The following is a 19,102-nucleotide window of genomic DNA, read 5'->3' on the forward strand; positions in this document are numbered from 1 at the left end:
ACCTCCAACGCGATGCTTGAAGTCGGCTATATAACCTTCAGCGTCGTCTTTTTCATGATTGAAGCACTCGCATACTTTTAAATGATGCGAGATTATTTTCAATCCATCAATCTCGCATCGCCGCCGCAATGCCCCAGCTTGTGCATAATGCATAACAATGTATTGAAGCACCTGCGAAACACCCAAAAACTGAATAATTCTTCTCGTCATTATCTGACAACTTTGTTATAATAGTTATAGATAATCAACTAACTTCTGATTCAAATTGCAGAATTGATAAAGATTTTGCAAGCGTTTTTTATCGCTCACGAAACTATTGATTTTATAATTTCACAATGAAAATCAATTCTTAACAGGGAAAATCAACGTAAGACTAATCCTTAACTCACTCGATATGAGCTATTTATACGGTAGTGATATTCACGAAAATTCTTAAAGAAGGATGAATCAATAAAAATTTGTAGCTACGCCATTGTAGATTTTGACAATTTTTCCGATTGGTTTCCTTCCTTTACACGAGATTTCCTCGAATTTTAGAGATTTTCTCGAAAAATTTTCAGAGTGGGAGATGATAAAAACTCTCTGGTTACGAACAACATTCTAACAAACCTTGACAATATAAAATTAATTCCCTTCCTCGCATATGAGCATCATTCCCATCATCGCTCATCTTAGGAAAAGCCTTTTCTCTCATTTTTATTATTATCTCAGAAAAGTTTTTATCACATGTTTTTCCGTACTATGATATTCTTATTGTTGGAGTAACTCAAATTTAATTTTTCCCACATTTTTTCCGCTTTTTTAGAAAAATTCTCACTTATTAATCTATGACAAGCAAAAAATAAATTTTTTCAATGAAGAAGAAACGGAATTTCATTTTTATACGTAGCGCTTGATTTTTGTTAAATTTCGTTTGACATAAGAAAGAAAAATCATGGATTTAAATCGTGAACATAATCCTCGTCACTTAAATTTTTTTCTTGATTTTCGTTATATAACTATAAGATTTAATTTTTTATGCTATATAAAAATAAATATTATGACGGTTGACAAATAATTTTCTTCAGGGATAACGTTTCTCTTTCATTAGAAAAGAATCTTGTTTAAATATTAAAATTGTTTTTTTGCTCGGGTAAACTTTTATGTTTATGCGTATCCTTAGTTCCAGTGTTAGTGAGAAATATTTCTAAAATTTATGAAAAATAAATTCAACATGCGCGTTAGAATATGTCCTTTACCCTGATGAATTATTTTCAAATATAATAGTAACTCTCGCCACTTAAATTTTTTTCTCTTAACTATCGTTATATATCTAAGACTTAATTTTTTATGCTATATAAAAAGTTTTATGACGGTTGACAAGTAATTTTCTTCAGGGATAACGTTTCTCTTTCGAAAAAATTTCTTTTCTTTAGAAAACATTAAAATTGCTTTTTTGCTCGGATAAACTTTTGTATTCATCTTTAGTTCCAGTTGTGCTAGAGAAATATTTATGCGAGAAATATTTATAAAATTTATTAAAAATAAATTTGACGTTAGAATATTTCCTTTACCCTGACGAATTATTTTCAAATATTAGGTGTAAAAAGAAATCCAATAGATGGCTTTAGTAATCTGTATCACGCGTAGACGAGATTCGATTGGAAAAATAATGGATTTCTTTTTACTACACCTAATATAATAGTACTTCATATTCGAGTAATCTTGACGATTTATTCGATTTGTTACGAATTCGAGCATATTTATGATATGAAATATTTCCATTATTCATCTTCGAGAAAATTCTTTCTGAAAAAGTAACTGCGTCACATAACAGCATAGCAAGATTCTTCTAGAAAAGTAACAATTTAAACAAATATTATGCGTTTCATTGGTTTTCGAAAAGCATATATAAGCGCAAATCACTTTACATAATGTTACGAATTCAGTCGTGTCTCGTTATTCGAAGAGTCTACTTCGAGTCTTCTCCTAGTTTTCCTTTATTTGAGTGAGAAATATTCATACAAAGTTTTCGCATGAAGCGACATGGTGAAAGAGGAAAAATTGGAAATCACTCTGTGCCTGATAACCCTCGTGTGATAAACAATATTACCGAATGAAATGAGCAATAATATTTGCTGCTCTCTACGACGTATCCACTCAACTCCTCTCATACGAAGAAATTACATGTGGGACAATCAACAAAGGAGGGAATCTTCGAGCCTATCGTCAAATTGACTGGTAATTATGCAGAAGGAATCAGTGAAATTATCAAACTCACTTTTCGAGGCAACAAAGAAGACATTGAACGCTGCGTGAGAACACAAATAAAAAAATCTGTCATTTTTGGAAACATACTTTAATATATTATTTTTAGAAATAACTGAATTAAAATTCAACGAAATTGTTAACATAGTTTTAATAAATCGAGGATTACGACTTTTATAATATATTTTTTCATGTATAATTCATTTATTAATAACTCTTTTATCAATAAATAAAATCTTCGTATCTTAAATTCTCGACTATTTCACGTTCTAAATATCTCAATTCAGATAAATAATGTAGATTTTTATCATATTTAAATAATCTCCAGCATAGAGTCCAGAAGAAATTTATTCTCTAAAAACGAGTAAATCACCATGCCGACCGGTCGGTATTCATAGTCCATATTCTTATATTCAAGATTATCTTAAGATGTCTTCTAAATTCATAGTCGAAAAATAAGATGATACTTGAGTAAAATCTCAAGTTAAAACTTATCGAAGATGATCTTATTTCAAAATGTCTTGAACAGTCTTGACATGATTCATAAACACATCTTAGTCAAAATAAGCATAGACTTAAGACTACCTACTAATTACGAATTCATAGTTATTATAAGACATCTTATTTGACATGTATATATAACAAATAAGACTGTCTTCGCCAAGACGTGTTCGAGATGGACTTAAGTAAAAATTAAATAATTAATGTTAAGAAGACCTCGTTCACTTTAAATTTTAATAAAAATACATTGAATAGATGCGTTTTCGCGTAAAAATAAATATTTGAATAAAAAAATGTCACTCTGTCCCGCGAACCAAGATATTAAACATCAAAGTTGACGACTATTGAGGTTAGGAAATCTGTTATACTTAAATGTATCGACATGTGTTGTGATCACGTGTGCAAGTTCTTGTAGGCAGACAAGATATTTCTCTACTGCAGACTCTTATTTGATTGTATTGAAAAATAGTATATTCAATAAAGCAATTAAATAAAGATTCATGACTTGCTGTTCAAAAATTTGTTGATAATGCAAACTTATGCCCAAAATTCATACGGGAAATGTTTTGACTGAGATTCAACCGATCATAAACCAATATGATTCTTGTAAATTTTGTAAATTTTATATAAATGCAACATCAGAAGATTTTTTATATAACATTTTATGTTTCACATTAAAACGAGCATATACAAAAAGTCAGAAACAATCTATAATCACAGTCTAATCATACAAAAAATAATATAATATCACATTTCGTAAATTTATACTTCTCAAATGCAGTGTTTCTATTGGAGAACGGTTTCCAACCGAAATATTACGGAAACAGTCGAATATCAAATAAGTTCAACTTTGAGACCATCTTCGTCAAGAAGACCTTAAATCAAACAAGAATTTCTTAAGAAAAAACTTCTTCTCGAAAGTCATCTTATTTCATGACTATGAATTATTAGGATCTCAAAACGATCTGATTGAATAAGACAATCTTGACCAAGATGACCTTAAGCGTCCTTGCCTTGAGTTTTGACTATGAATACGGGCGTACGACGACGCGGCCTACCAGTACGAACTTGTTCTTTCCTGTTTTACTTCCCCTTTCTCTCTAGTAAAAGTAAGAGTCTCCCGAAAATTCTCGTAAAAGTCTATGTCGTAAATAATAAGAAAAAAACTTTTTCACTATCAGTACGCCGGAGACATTGCAGCAAAAAATGACTTACAAAACAAAAATTGTTATTCATATCCGCCACGGTATTATTCTGACCGTACCTTCTCCCTCCGTAACAAATAAATTTTTCGGTCTCAATTTCCTTGATTTTTCCATCCATCATTTTGTCACGGTATTCATCCTTGTCAACATCCCTTCTCCAGTCACCGCGTGGATGACTATGTATAGAGCCAATCAGCATGTGGGCAGCCATGGACCGAGCCAATCAAAATGCACCATTTAATTACCTCGTTACCCTACCCTCGCGTCACCAACCAATCAAAGCGTATTATTTTTCCAGACAGATCACGCTCCCACCGCCGGAGGTGGAGTGGTGGGGGTTTGCTTTGATGGCCCATGGCTGCCCATATATTACTCACATCATTCCGACAATATTTTATTGTTTCTTGTTTGAAATCAAAATCAAAATTTGATCGCGACATTTTCTCGTGCCAAACTATAAAACGCTTGTATTCTTCGGGTTTCATTTGTTCGGGCGAATAATATCGAGCGTCAGATATTGGTCTAATATAATTTTGATTTTGTAGTACATATTAAACAAATGAAGAAAAAAATTTTTATTCAAAGTATCCAGTAGTCGGAAAGCCTTAGGTAAATCGGATAAATGCATAGACATATAATTTATATTAACAATAAATTTCATACAACCAATCGTCACAATAATTTTTGTCTTGTTCAAATCACTCAATATTGGTGTACGACTTATAAACAATAAAGCTTCAACAAAAGAAAAAATACATATAATATTAGGTGTTGGAATTAATTCGTAGCGTTTTTTAATGAAAGAATGTTATTTATTTCACAGCATTAAAAAATACATTAATAAAAGTACTTCCCATCACTTGTAAAACGCTACGAATTAATTCCAACACCTAATATTTTAATAGAAATTTCTATATCTCGCTTGATCAACAATATCACTTGGTTTTTGTTAGTTTTCCTTCTTCAGGATTTGCTTCATCATGAGGAAAAAATGGCGAATATACCTTTATTTAAAACTTTTCTCATGTACTTTTATCAATACAACTAATAAATTTTAATTTTTGTATTCCATAAATTTCTGTATACTACACGTTTTTTTCCCTTAGAAGTACACACAAAAGTGTAGAAAAAAGGAAGATGAAAAAATTTTCTTGCATTATTTCATTATCCCTCAATTTAACATTTTTTTTGTCGTACTTCTGTCTTTTTAAACATTAATAAATTTTCTAAAAAAAGCAATAAACCCCATCGTAAATTTACTTTAAATTTTTAATCGAAGACGTTTCATAAATTTCTTCTTGTTTAAAAAAAAACTCGATTATTGATGTACTATTTCTTATTCATTAGAAACTACCTCCAAGCTAAACCAATTCTTTTGTCCTTATGGTTTATTGCGAAAAAATTTTCTCTTTTCGGCTGGTTAAATTCCTTCCACAGTCATTTTATAAAAAAAGCAGGAGAGGAATCGAACGTTCCTTTTCGTTCCTGTTCGTTCTCGTTTTATCTCACTTCTCTCCCCTCCTGACTTCTGTAGTATATAGATTATTTTAAATTTTTAAGAAAAATTTAAAGAAAGTTTATGTTTTTTCATTTTTTTCATCTGCGCGCGCAGAATAATTTTATTACGTAGCGATGGAGAGGGAGGCGATGTCGACGGTACAATAGAAAATCCGTTTCATTCGAGTCTCGTCGTCCGCAGCTTCAGCTTCGTGAGCAAACAAGTACTGTGCTTCTTGTGTTTTTGATTGCTATCTTGGTTCACTTGAATTTGGTATTACTGTGGTGTAAGAACAATGGCCAGTCCAAAAAATACTACTAATTCGGACATGGGAATGTATGCCATCCCTGATTTTTTCAAGATACGAAACGACGATGACGAGAGAAGAAACGATCGATTTCATATGTTGTTAATAACATTGTATGGTATATATCTTAAAAATTTTCATACGAAGACGATTCACGTAGGATTGTAAAAAACGAATGAAGAAATCTTCAAATTTTTTTGTAAAATTTAGTGGACACAATGAGGACGGAATTTATTTCAACTGCTGGCAACAGATCAAGATTATATGGGACTCATAAACGAGTTTAAACAGCGATAACAGAACGAAACTTTGTTGTTATAAAAAATATTATAATACCATCAGCTTTACCATATCTTACGGAGCAAAATCAATAATGCTAGCGTATAAAGAAGAAGAGGAAAATTCCAACGAAAATCTTCGAAAAGAAGAGCACACGCATGATTCAATTCCACCGGCGAAGAAATGAAGAATTACGCAGTGGTAATACAGAAAACTATCTTTCTCGGACATCAAACCAAACTTGTAAAGTGCGTTGATGTGCGTTTAAAATAATTAGAATTTTTATCTGATAACAAGTGTGATTATTAAGTGTGCGCTATATTTAATCTAAGAAATCGAATTGAAACTATCTGCAAGTTTTATTAATTAGGAAATTATAAAATTAACGTTGCAAGGTAACTATGAAGATATAGAGTATAATGTATGTACACAAATTAACGACTTAACTTTTTTTGATATGTATTTCAATATAATATTTTTGGAATTAACTTCATTAAGGTATAACGAAATTTTTCATATAATTCTCTCGAAGCGAGAATCTTTCGCTTAATTTTTCTAAAAACTTTTTCAGTTTATTCTCATGCAAACTATGTATTTCTTCTTCTTTGAAAAAAAGAATTTGTATCAATAAATACATTTTCGTATAACATAAACCCTCGTTTCTTAATCACTTTCCAATAACTTTTTTTTCTGCATATTTCCGTGTTATATGTATAACAAAGACTTTTAAATAAAGTACAAGAAGTACAATACACATTCTTAAAATCCTTGTCATAAAAATTATACTTACTCGAACAAGTGAGTCATCACACCGGAGACGACGCGTCGCGTTAGTTGAACATGTTTGTTTCTGTTTTACCTCCCCCATTCTTTCTAGCATAAGTAAGACTCCCCTAGACAAATTTTTGTATAAGATCTCATCTCTCATAAATAAAAAAACATTCACAAAATGCCAACACATCGGAAACATTGTGTCGCGCCAACAAAAAAAAAATGAAATAAATCATCATAAAATCGTCATAAAATCTGTTATTCATGCTCGGTGTTCATATTTTGCCATCACGACAAAAAATGTTACAGTCCCAATCTCCATTCACTATTTTTTCGGATTTTACTCTCCATTTTGTCAGAGGTCTTCTATCACCTCCTTTTCCAATCACCTCGTGGGTAGGTACGGTGCGAACCAATCAGATTTTTGTCAAGTATAGGGCGAACTAATCAGAACATACCAATTAATTACCCTATTACTCCCACTTTTCACTCCTCGATCAATCAGAGCGCGCTCTTTTTCCAAACAGACCCATCTAGGCCCACGGCGTCGGAGGGAGGTTGTTTTGACGCCCCATAGCTATCCATATATTATTCACGTTAATTTGCATGCTATTTTTAAATAAAAACAATTTAGATGAAACGAAATGACGAAATCGCTTTAAAACACTTGTAAAAATAGATGAAAACTATTCTTCCCTCTCTCGACAGTCAGTAAATGGTAGTAAAAAGCACGTAAAGTAAGTCTATATTCGTACAGAAATACACGTCCGACAGCTGTTGAAACAAGTAAAATATACGCTTTTACATGTAAAATTCCCAAATAACTTTAGTTTTCATCGGTAATTACGACTTTGATAAATACGAGACAAGTCACATTTTCACAATTAAGCAAATAATAATGAAATGGCATGTAATATATTAGGTGTTGGAATTAATTCGTAGCGTTTTTTAATGAAAGAATGTTATTTATTTCACATGAGCATTAAAAAATACATTAATGAAAATACTTCCCATCACTTGTAAAACGCTACGAATTAATTCCAACACCTAATAAATTTCGTCGTTAAAACGTCACTCTCCACGCCTATAAGTACGGCGTTTATCGTGGTACAGAGCTGTAACATACATACAAGCACGAGCCCATATCCATGTGCTCGCTTGTGGCGCGCCGAGAGTGAATGAGATAGCGAGCTCCTTTTCACTAATTTTTATTTCAAGCGACCGAAAATGCTTTCTCGGCAATCTCGGCCGCTCGGCGGCCCTGAGCATTAATAAGGGGCGGGGAGGAGGCATTCTAAATAACATATAAGTTTTAATAAATTGTAATAATATAGTGTACCCCTCCCATTAATCCAGAATAGTTAATTATGTTAAAATGGAACAGTTTACGAGATATTTAATTGTTTACGATTTTTCATGCGCGTTATATAGTATATACCCCTCCTTCATAAACTCGAGTAGTAGAGTTAGAGAAGAATAGTTCAGTAAAAGTATAATTTTGCCGGAAAAAATTATAAACCAGTATTTCTTTTTACGAAAATCTTGAAAGGTGATCAGAAAAGAAATGCGTATGTTTGACACTCGAGACTTGTAAAGAAAATATGCGGAAAAAAATTGAATAGCAAAAAGCACGTTTTTTATAAAACGAACGTTATAAAACGAAAGATATTTATTGTATGAAAAAAAAATTGTATAAAAAATGTAGGTATCCGAAATACCTATAAAATGAGACGTGGAACATTAAAATCAATCTATTAAGTTCAATAGATAAAAAATAAAAAACACTGGAAAAGGCTTTTTTCACTCGTTCTCTGTTCATTGAGATTTAAACGCAAAGCTTTGAAATTCTTATAAAATTTAGCCCGCAATGACGAACAAATCTAGCTCTGAATAAGTCTGAAATGTTCATTAATTTTTTTTGCAAAAAGCTATTTACTCACCAAAAACCAGTCTGCGGAAAACTTAATTTCTTCATCTTTGAGCAGTCGCACAGCAATTTACAGTTTTGAGTGCACTGTTAACAAAATATATTAGATAGAATACAATATTATTTTATATCAGTTATACTACAATAGGCTGAGCGACAACTGAGCAGCTGATTTGAAGCCATATCTGTATATTAGAATAAGTGAATTATAAAAATTAAAATCAAAACAATTAATTACAATTACATAAATACGCAAATTATTTTAAGAATATTGAAGTAAAAAGAAACATTATAACAATTAATTAAAATAATTAATATTACAATTACATAAATACGCAAATTACTGTAAGAACATTGAAGTAGAAAGAAACATTATAACATAACATACACTGCTTATAGAGAACAACAAGAAGAATTGTACAGAACAATTGATCTGACATTAAAATTTTGACGCAATGTTTCGAGTAATTTCAGAACGGAATACAGGAAGCCGCAGTAGAAAGCGTAAAGCAGATGGTATATTATTATAAAATTTCACTGCAGTGTAGAAAAAGGCGCTCTGAAATTTAGATTTGTGATGTGATGAGTAGGACATGAAAATATTGCTAACGAGTACTAGGCAAAGCACCTAAATCAGAATCAACATTAAAACGGATTAGCTCACGAAGACATCTAGGAGTATTGGTGTGAAGAACATTATAAATCAAGCAACATAAATGAACTGTGAAAACTGAACTGTTGGAAAATATTCAGCCAACCAGGGCGCTGAAAAAACAAGGAGTAATATGATCGTACTTTCTAACATCATAGAAAAAACAAAGACAGGAATTTTGGATTAATTGTATTCTATGAAGATTATTATAATACAACTTTAAAAAGTAAGTATCTTTTTTCGTATAAAAAAATGGAATAATTCTATTAATATGCATCATATCAAATAGCCGTCTGAAGCATTCGACATCTAATATTTTTCTACGAATTTAAAAAAAAAGATTACCTTCTGATTATTAAATGCCGAAATACCATTTTTTTTTCAAATAATCACTGTGGCTCTAATTTTTAAGATTAAGAGTTCCGTCTGGTACCAATTTGTCAAGGAAGAAAAAAAAAATTAAAATTAAATTTACTATTAAAAAATTTTCGAATTTTTTGCTGTCGAAAAAGTTCATCAGTTTAACACCATTGGAAAGTTAAAGAACGCGAGCTAGGCAGTGCGCCGGGCGAAATGAGAGAAGCCGGCGCGCAGTCGAGTGGGGAAAATTGAGCCGTTCGGCGATTTGCATGTATGTGATTTCGTAAATTTGTTAAATTTACATTTTCTCAGCAATAAATAGACGTAAAAACATGATTTTTTAAAATCTGGGATAGTTTGACGAGATATAAACAAATAGCTTAACCAAATGTTTTGCAAAGTAATTGTAACTATAAAATTTTTAGTTTTTTGTTTAGTGAATTTTTATTTTTCCAGTTTATTATTAAAAAATCATGTTTGAATATGGAGTGCATGTCTGATTAACAAATTTAAGTCACATTAGCTTTCTTTATTTAACATACTGTAAAAAAGAGTGTCCAATTGAATGTACGGAATTATCAGTACAAAATTGTTTTTGTGAATGTAATGCAGATGCAAATATGACATATGTAAACAAATAATTGATAAGTAATTTGCTAAATGTTAGTGTAATTGTTGAATGTAGTTGCAAAATATATTTTTCGTGTAACACTAATTTACTTTTATATATTTAAAAAAAAAAGTTAGTGTTATATCTTCAATAGTTATGCTAACATTTTACGAGAATTTCAAAGCTTTGCATTTATATCGCAATAAACAGAAAACGAGTGAAAAAAAGGCCTTTATCGATGTTTTTTATTTTTTTTTCACTGAACTAATAGATCGATTTTAATGTTCCATCTCATTTTATAGATATATTTATATGAATACCTACATTTTTTATATCAAACTTTTTTCTATACAATCAATATCTTTCGTTTTATAAACGAAAAACATGCTTTTCACAATTATTCGATTTTTTTCGCATATTTTCTTCACAAGTCTCGTGTCTTAAACATACGCATTTCTTTTCTGATGACCTTTCGAGACTTTCGTGAAAAGAAATACTGATTTATAATTTTTTTCCGGCAAAATTCTACTTCTACTGAACTATTCTTGTTACTCGTGTTTATGAAGGAGAGATATACTGTATAACGCGCATGAAAAATCGTAAACAATTAAATATCTCGTAAACTTTGCGTTTTAACATGATTTATACTATTCTGGATTAATGGGAGGGATACTATTATTACAATTTATTAAAACTTATATGTTATTTAGAATGCCCTCCGCCCCTTATTGATGCCTAGGGCCGCTGAGCGGCCGAGATTGCCGAGAAAGCATTTTCAGTCGCTTAAAACAAGTGACTAGTGTGAGAAGGAGCTCTATTTCGTTCACTTTCGGCGCGCCGCAGGCGAACACACAGACATAGGCTTGTGCTTAAGTGTGCAGCTACCGGTTTCGCCAGAAACCGCCGTCTGATTTTGTGTCGCCAACGCAGTTTTTAGTTGAGTAGTCAGAAGCCTTAAGTCCGATAAAATTTCGGCACTCAGTTCAAAATAACTTCAAATATGATATATATGTATGTACCGCGTGTATTGTTTCAACATATTGGTCAGTATATTAATTTTTATAAATGTAAAGCCTTCTAGAAGAGGCATTACATTTATAAAATGTAATCAATCAAGATCAATTTTATAAATGCAATCAATTGATTAATTTTATAAATATAATACCTATTAGAAAATATACCTATTAGAAAAAGTATTCTATTTATAAAATAACCTGACATACTGATTAATATGTTGATGTAACACGCTGTTCATAACGGTAGTTACTGAGCTTGCCTTAGCGCTGAGACACGATGTCTCATAAATATACAGCATGTCCTGTACGTTTTTGCTAATCGTTTTGTGTAGATAGAGAGGAATAAACTGTCGAAAAGTCCTCTATCCTTGCAATTTTCGTAGTTAACAAGATATTAATTATTAAAAATTGCCGAATATTAGCCTTGAATAATTTTGTATTCAAATACTTTATAGAAAAACTGCAACAGACAAAAATCATTAATTTTTTTCTCATAGAACTTAAGAATTTTTTCAGAATTTTTTAGTACTATATTTTTTTATTTTTACCAACATGAAAATATACGACATTAAAAAATTCTGAAAAAATTTTGAAGAAATTCTCAGAACTTTACGAGAATATAATAAATAATTTTTGTCTCTCGCTATTTTTCTGTAAAGTTGATAGTATTCGAGTAAAAAATTGGAAACCAATATTCAGCAATTTTTAGTAATTAATATCTTGTTAATCATTGCAAAAATTGCAAAATGGTAGAGGACTTTTCGATTCAGTTTAATCCGCTTTATTGATACAAAAGCAGTTGGCAAAAATTTACAGAACACCCTGTATATATAATTCACATTGAATTATTTGAGTATCGAAGATTCAGCTTCGATCGTTAGAGGTCTTTAATTCCTATTTCTTATTGCTTCTCATATGTATGGTCTAATAAGATTCTTACTGATTTTCTTTTCTTTTCTGTTTGGACAAATTCCTTCCTCCAGTCTTTTATAATATAATAGGAGGGGCATCGTAAAACGTAACCTATTCGTTCTTATATGTTCTTGTTTTACTTCTTCCTTCCAGTTTTCTTTTTCCAAAATTTAAACTAGAAATTTAAACTAGAAAAAATCTAGGTCCTTTTTTTGTTCTGCGCGCGCAAAATAATTTTTATTATGTAATATCTTGGAGAGAGAAGTGATGTCGATACCATAACGAACCTGTTTCATTCGAGTTTTGTTGTCCATAGTACGAGCTTCGTGAGCAAACAAGTACTGTGCTTCTAGATTTTTGGCCACATCTTGGACTACTTATGTTGTTTGGTATTATAATGGAGTAAGAATACATGACCAGCTCAAAAGATGCTAATTTAGACAGGCGAATGTATTATATCCTTGATTTTTTCAAGCAACTATGACGAAAGAAATATTTGATTTCATTTAAGACAACGTGGGGCTAATGAATGAGTTTAAACTGTGATAACAGAGTAAAATTAAATTCTATTGCTGTGAAAAATATTTCCATCAGCTTTACCATATATATACCACATATTACCACATCTTATGGTGCGAAATCAATATTACTGGCGTATAAAAATGAAGAGGAACTTCGCTCTACGGAAAGTATCAGCGAAAATCTTCGAAAAGAAGAGAACCTATCCGATTCAATACTACCAGAGAAAAAACGAAGAACCTATGCGATAGAAATTATAATGCAGAAAATTATCTTCCAGGGACTGTAAAATGTTGTAAAATGCATCTACGCGCATTTAAAACAATTGAAATCTTTATTTGATAATGTTAATAAGTTTGCGCAATATTTAATTCGAGAAATAAAAACTGAAACTGCCTGCAAGTTATATTAATCAAGAAATTATAAAATTAATGCTGCGAAGTAATTACGAAGCTAAATGAGCGTACGTTGACAAATTATTGACTTAATTTTTTTTGATATGTATTTTAATATAATATTTTTTGGAATTAATTTCATTATGATATAATGAATTTTTAAAATATAATTCTCTCGAACTGCGAATCTTTTGCTTAATTGCTATAAAAATTTTTTTAGTTTAGTTTCGAAAATTTTTAGAAAAATAAATTATGTATTTTTCTTATGAAGAAGAATTTGTATCAATAAGTACATTTTTTGTACATAATCTCTTTTTGTAACATAATCTCTTGCCTGTTTCTTAGTCACTTATTCTCTTCCAACAGCTGGCTTTTTCTTTATATTTTTTTTTGGACTAAATAATATAAATTTTTTTTGTAATAAAGTTATCACCAACCTAAAGTACAGAAAGAATTTATTCTCTGAAGCGAGTAAACCAACTCACCTGTTACAACGAGGCGCGAACTTATTCATTCCTGTTTTATCTCCTCTCTTTCCAGATAAAAATCGGATACGCAGTCTTAAATAAGAGAAAAGATAAATAATAAGAAAAATTCTCTCTTTGATACGTTTAACTCGGAGACAAAAGAAGGTGAAAAAAGGGGCAGAGACCATAAAATTTATCTAGTCTATGTCCATTGTCTATATCTTTCTGCTTCTTGCGACGAAAAATGTCTCGATTTTATCATATATTAAACAAGGACAAAATACTTGCGAATTTTTAAGCACTAAATGGAATGCACTCATTATAAGAATTCTCTCACTGCTTCTCTTACATTCTTTTCTCCTATTTTCTTTGATTTTCCTACTCATTATTTTGTTGAACTTACAGCCTTCACATTATCAACTCTTTCTCCTCGCCGACATTCTTTCTCTTCCTCGCCAATCATTGCGCGTTAATATAGAACGAACTAATCAATACGTGGAGCGATCCAATAAAAATGAGGAATTTATCCTTCACTATTTACCTTTATACTATTACTATTGAAAGAAAAAGAGAAGAAGGCGAAAAAAGAAGAAGATAAAGAGTTGATTGAGTTGATTGAGTTTAGGAAAGAAATGAAATTAGGAAATAAAGGAAATAAAAGGAAAGATAAGGGAAGATGATTAGAGAGAGAGGATAAAGGAAAAAATAAAAGGAAAATTAAATAAAATGGAGGAAAAAATGTAGGAAATAGAATAAAAGATACAAGTAAAGAAGTGAAAAGACTGGTAAACATTGAAAACACTGAAAACGATTGAGAAGAAAGAAAGAGAAAAGAGAATAGATATTTAAAATCAAAATAAATGGAGGAGACAAGAAAAGTAAAGAAACTAAAGAAAGTTGTAGAGGAGAAGGAAAAAAAGGAGAGGAAGATTAGAACTTGTTGATAAAGGAACTGGGAAAAGAATGTAAAAGAAGCAGTGAGAGAATTCTTATAATGGATGCGTTCCATTTAGCGCTCACAAAACTTGCAAGCATTATTTGTCCTTATTTAATATATAATATCATAAACAACAAGGATAAAATAATTTCATGAGCGTTGCAAGCGTTCAGTGAAACGCACCCAAAGAAACGTTCCCAAGTATATCTCATAATAATGTCAAATGTTATAGATTTATTACTTAGGTAATCACAAAATAAAATTTATCATTTATAAGCTATAAAATTTACCATTTATGAGTCCTTTGCTATATATAAGCCAAAAATCAAGTTTGTCTGAATTTTATTGATCATATTATCTTTTCAATTATTACTCGTTGCGGCTTATGCTGGTGCTAAGTAAACGTATATTCTTCTTAGGGTCCGTTTTACATGATGTATTTTATTTAAAGATTATACGTTTCGCGGGTTTCCTCCGTATCCAGATCCATTCTTGGAATGCCAACGTTTCGTGAACCTTGCAGTCCACTTCATCAGGGCGAGGAGCAGCCTGATCAGTGCCTCGTCCTGATGAAGTGGATTACAAGGTTTACGAAACGTTGGCATTCTAATAATGGATCTGGACATGGAGGAAACCTGTGAAACGCATAATCTTTATATAGAAAGCACCTGTGGAAGCCTCAAGAAGATGTATTTTATCTTTTTTTTTTATATTCGGTGAACAAGTATAAATGATACATCATGCGCATTATGTGTGAAATGAAACGCATTCTTATTTTATGCTAACGGTTATATTCTTTAACAGTGGATATCAAGTGATAATTCCTTTAATAGAATAAAATCCAATATATTTTTGTATTATTGTACAAATTCTTGTCTCTGCTACTACTATTCTAAAATCGATTTACGCTATAATGGGCTAACAGAGAAACTAACATAGCTTTCGTGTGGAAAGAGGCAATTCGTGTAACAACAAACTTGAAACCAGAAAATTCTCCAAGGTAAGTGAACTCAAGTGGATTCGCAAGATCGTATGAGCAGTAAGAAAGAATAAGCAAAGCGTCTATAAACCGCCCCCCTTAAAAAGCAGCTTTTAACGTAATAGAATATGGCCTATATTCAGAATGCGCTTATAACGATGTAGCGCGCTAACATACTATACTTTACGTCATATCACAGGATTTCAGAGATAAAAGCATGTCCTGAAAACAGGCCTAAGTGTACAGTTTAGGAATCTGCAAATCATTGATGTTTAGGGACAGTATTCATTAAATCTTATAATCAAGACCGTCTTAAGTACAGTCTTAAGAAGTCACGAACCAATTAGAAGGCTGTTTTAGAACCAATCTTAAGACTGTACTTAAGACAGTCTTGAAATAAGAACTGACTATGAATATCGCCTTAGAAAATATTGAGGTTTAGTCATTACTTTTCCATCGTATTGCCATCGATGTTGCAAACTATTTTGATGTTTCGATGTCTTGTTTTCGATGGCTGTGTTGAATTCGTTCCAAAATTTATTGTCAGAGACGCGAGAGTGTCAATACTGCTAGAGTCACTATAATAAAAGTCGAGACATGAGCGATTTGCCCTCGGGATTAGTCAGCGCCATGTTTGGGCGATGTGTTAGTGAAATTGTGAGTTTGTATACCGTGTATGCACGTGTTAGTGAAAACTTGAGTTTGTGTAACGTACTCTGTACGCGTGAGTTTTGTAAACGACATCCCAGCAGTGGCGTCCTTCTGGTCTCATGTCTCGATTCTTATTATAGTGACTCTAAAGAGTCCTCTCTACATAGAAGTCGTAGACAATCGTGAAGTTTTAAGTCGTAGGAAATTGACCAATTTTAATCCAGTATTCTCTTTATATTTGATTGTGATTGGTTGGTTTTCCTATGAAGACTCCGCGATTGTCTACGACTTTTATGTAGAGAATCCTTAAGTACTAATAGTGCCAGCGCTGAAAACTAACATGAAAATGGGGCTATGATGATGACGCTCTATATGCCGTACTGCCATAGGTTTTAGCTATTATGTTCCGCTTTGTGATTTATACAAATTGCTATTGTGTATAATAGATACTGTCTACATCCCTGTACAAAAGGATTTCTGTAACGATGCACGAATATAACATTGAAATATTGAAACTATCAGCAGTTACGTTGCATAATATTTCTGAGAAGTGTTCGCAAGGTTGCAGCAATGTGAAAATGTCCGCTTCGATCCATTTCTGTAAAAAACATTTCTGAAACATTACGGAAATGTTTGTAAAATTTTTCAGTAATATTGGTGCAATGTCCTTTTTAGTTTCATTTACAACATTGCAGAAATATAAAAAATGTATATGTACGGAGAGGGTTAGACAAATACCATTAAAGTATTATTTAAAATACAATTATAATATTTAATATTTAAAATACAAAATACTGTCAATTTTAATTAGTATTATGAATTACATGTCTTTTGAATTAGTATCAGTAGTTTGAATTACAAAACACAACATATTTTCAACCTTGCAATTTGAAATTCAAATTATTTAAAATCAAAAGATTGAAAGTAATTTGTACTTTATAATTCAACTAATAGTTCAACTTATAATTTATGTTACTTTATAATTCAATTAATTAGTATAATTGACAATAATTTTGAACTTCATATTTTAAATATTTTATGTGTTTTGTCCCATATGCGCACGGGAAAAAAATTGTTAGGAAAAAAACAAATATTTTATTAAATCGTAATATTATTTTTATGTTATTAAGTCATAATAGATTTATTTGTATAATATATTATTAAATTACAGTATTCCATGCATGGTTATCTTCGAAAAAAGATATTGTTTCAAAATGATGAAATAAAGTCTTGAAAATGAAGAGAAGTCTTTGAAGCTCATTACATTCGCTTTACCTTTAGCTATATATACAGGGTGATTCATTTAAATCGATCATTTGAATGATCGATTGATCTCACTTATTTCCGATGATATAAAAAATTTTTTTAAATGAAAGTGGAAGGGTTTCGAGGAGGACGTATTTTGGTCACGTTGTTTCTTTTTTAGGTGGAGGCATAAAAAAAATATGAAGATTACTTTCACTTTTCAAAATGAAATTGTATGATTTTTTTTTACATAATATGATATATTTCTTTAATTATTCTGCACATAAAAGTAAGGTAGTAATATTAAAAAATTAATAGTTGAGATATTTTACATTTTATTTTGGCACATATTAAGATAAAGTATTAAATAACTCGTAAACTATTATATTAACTTTTCGATAATCGTACTTTAATACTTTTATGAAGAATAATGAGATGAATCAGTAGTTGGAAAGAAAACAATTGTTTATTCAAAAATTATCCATTTTGCATACATATTTTTTTAAAGCAATTATGTGTTTTCTTTACACTAATTGATTCATCTCATTATTCTATTCATAAAAGTATTAAGATACAATTATTAAAAAGTTAGTTTATGAGTTATTTAACATTTTATGTCAATATGTGTCAGAATTAATAAATGTAAAATATCTTAATATTCTTGAGGTTTTCACAGGTGCTTTCTATATAAAGATTATGCGTTTTGCGGATTTTCTCCGTGTCCAGATCCATTCTTGGAATGCCAACGTGAATCTTGCACTTCATCAGAGCGAGGAGCAGCCTGATACTAAGCTATTTCTCTGGGCCGTTCTTTTCCTTTTATATTACTTGTTGGAGTGGTGAGGGGAAAGAAGAGAATTGTGGGGGAGGGGGAATTGATTAGTCTTCAATAACCGGGAGAATGATTTTTCATATTTTATTTATGTTGTGTTTCATTATCTCTATTTAAATTGTTAGTGTGTTTTTGTATCTGTATGGCTTCTCTATACTTTCTTGGAAAGTATGATATAGTGTTGGCTTTTGTGATCGTTTTGTCAAACAGTATTTGATGTCCTATTTCGATGTTGTGTTCTGATAATGTTGATTGACGTGTTCTAGCTTGATATCACGTTGGTTTTCTTTCATCCGTAGGTTGACCATTCTCCCGGTTTCTCCAATGTATACTTGCCCGCAAGAACAAGGTATTTTGTATATTCCTGCGGAGCTGAGTGGAGGTCTTTGATCTTTAAGATTTCTTAAGATTTGTCCTATCTTTTTGGGTGATTTAAAGAGAAAGAGGCCCTCAGAAAAACACTCAAAAAACCAGAAGTTTGGTTCCATTATGTAGACACATTCATGATATGGAGACACGGCAGAGTCGAACTCCGTAAATTCCTTATTTTCCTCAACAATCAACATCCAAATATTCACTTCACTATAGACATAGAGGAAAACGGAAAACTCTTACTAGATGTTCTTTTGATGTTGATTTCTTTTGGTATTGATTTCTAAAAAAGCTGACGGTACCTTAAGCCATCAAGTGTACAGAAAATACAGATAAATATCAACATGCCGACTCGCATCATCACCCAGCACAAAAACAGTCTGCAATCAACTCACTTGTATATAGAGCTTTCTCTGACAA

At 31.2% G+C, this 19,102-nt stretch overlaps 2 protein-coding genes and 1 long non-coding RNA gene across 19 annotated transcripts in view; 2 read left to right on the forward strand and 1 right to left on the reverse strand.

The window, feature by feature from the left end:
* The window catches only part of NfI (Nuclear factor I), a 380,015-nt gene that overhangs the window by 164,076 nt on the left and 196,837 nt on the right, over nt 1–19,102 (forward strand). The gene's annotated exons all lie outside the window — the stretch shown is intronic.
* The window catches only part of LOC105148628 (uncharacterized), a 53,403-nt gene that overhangs the window by 21,520 nt on the left and 12,781 nt on the right, over nt 1–19,102 (reverse strand). For 5 of the 9 annotated variants that reach the window (XR_846475.2, XR_015546448.1, XR_015546449.1 and 2 more), the window contains exon 2: nt 3–171. The gene's annotated coding sequence lies outside the window, so the exon portion shown is untranslated. Of the gene's footprint in view, nt 1–2; nt 172–8,748; nt 13,782–19,102 lie in introns of those variants that run through there. The other 4 variants (XR_015546446.1, XR_015546453.1, XR_015546450.1 and 1 more) reach the window with 2 other exon arrangements.
* On the forward strand, nt 163–9,831 carry LOC147910835 (uncharacterized). The gene is made up of 2 exons (XR_015546463.1): nt 163–5,876; nt 5,969–9,831. It is a non-coding gene; the product is annotated as an uncharacterized LOC147910835 (long non-coding RNA).

Source organism: Acromyrmex echinatior, chromosome 1 (genome assembly GCF_024713525.1).
Source record: "Acromyrmex echinatior isolate Ae372 chromosome 1, ASM2471352v2, whole genome shotgun sequence".
Taxonomy (NCBI): Eukaryota; Metazoa; Arthropoda; class Insecta; order Hymenoptera; family Formicidae; genus Acromyrmex; species Acromyrmex echinatior.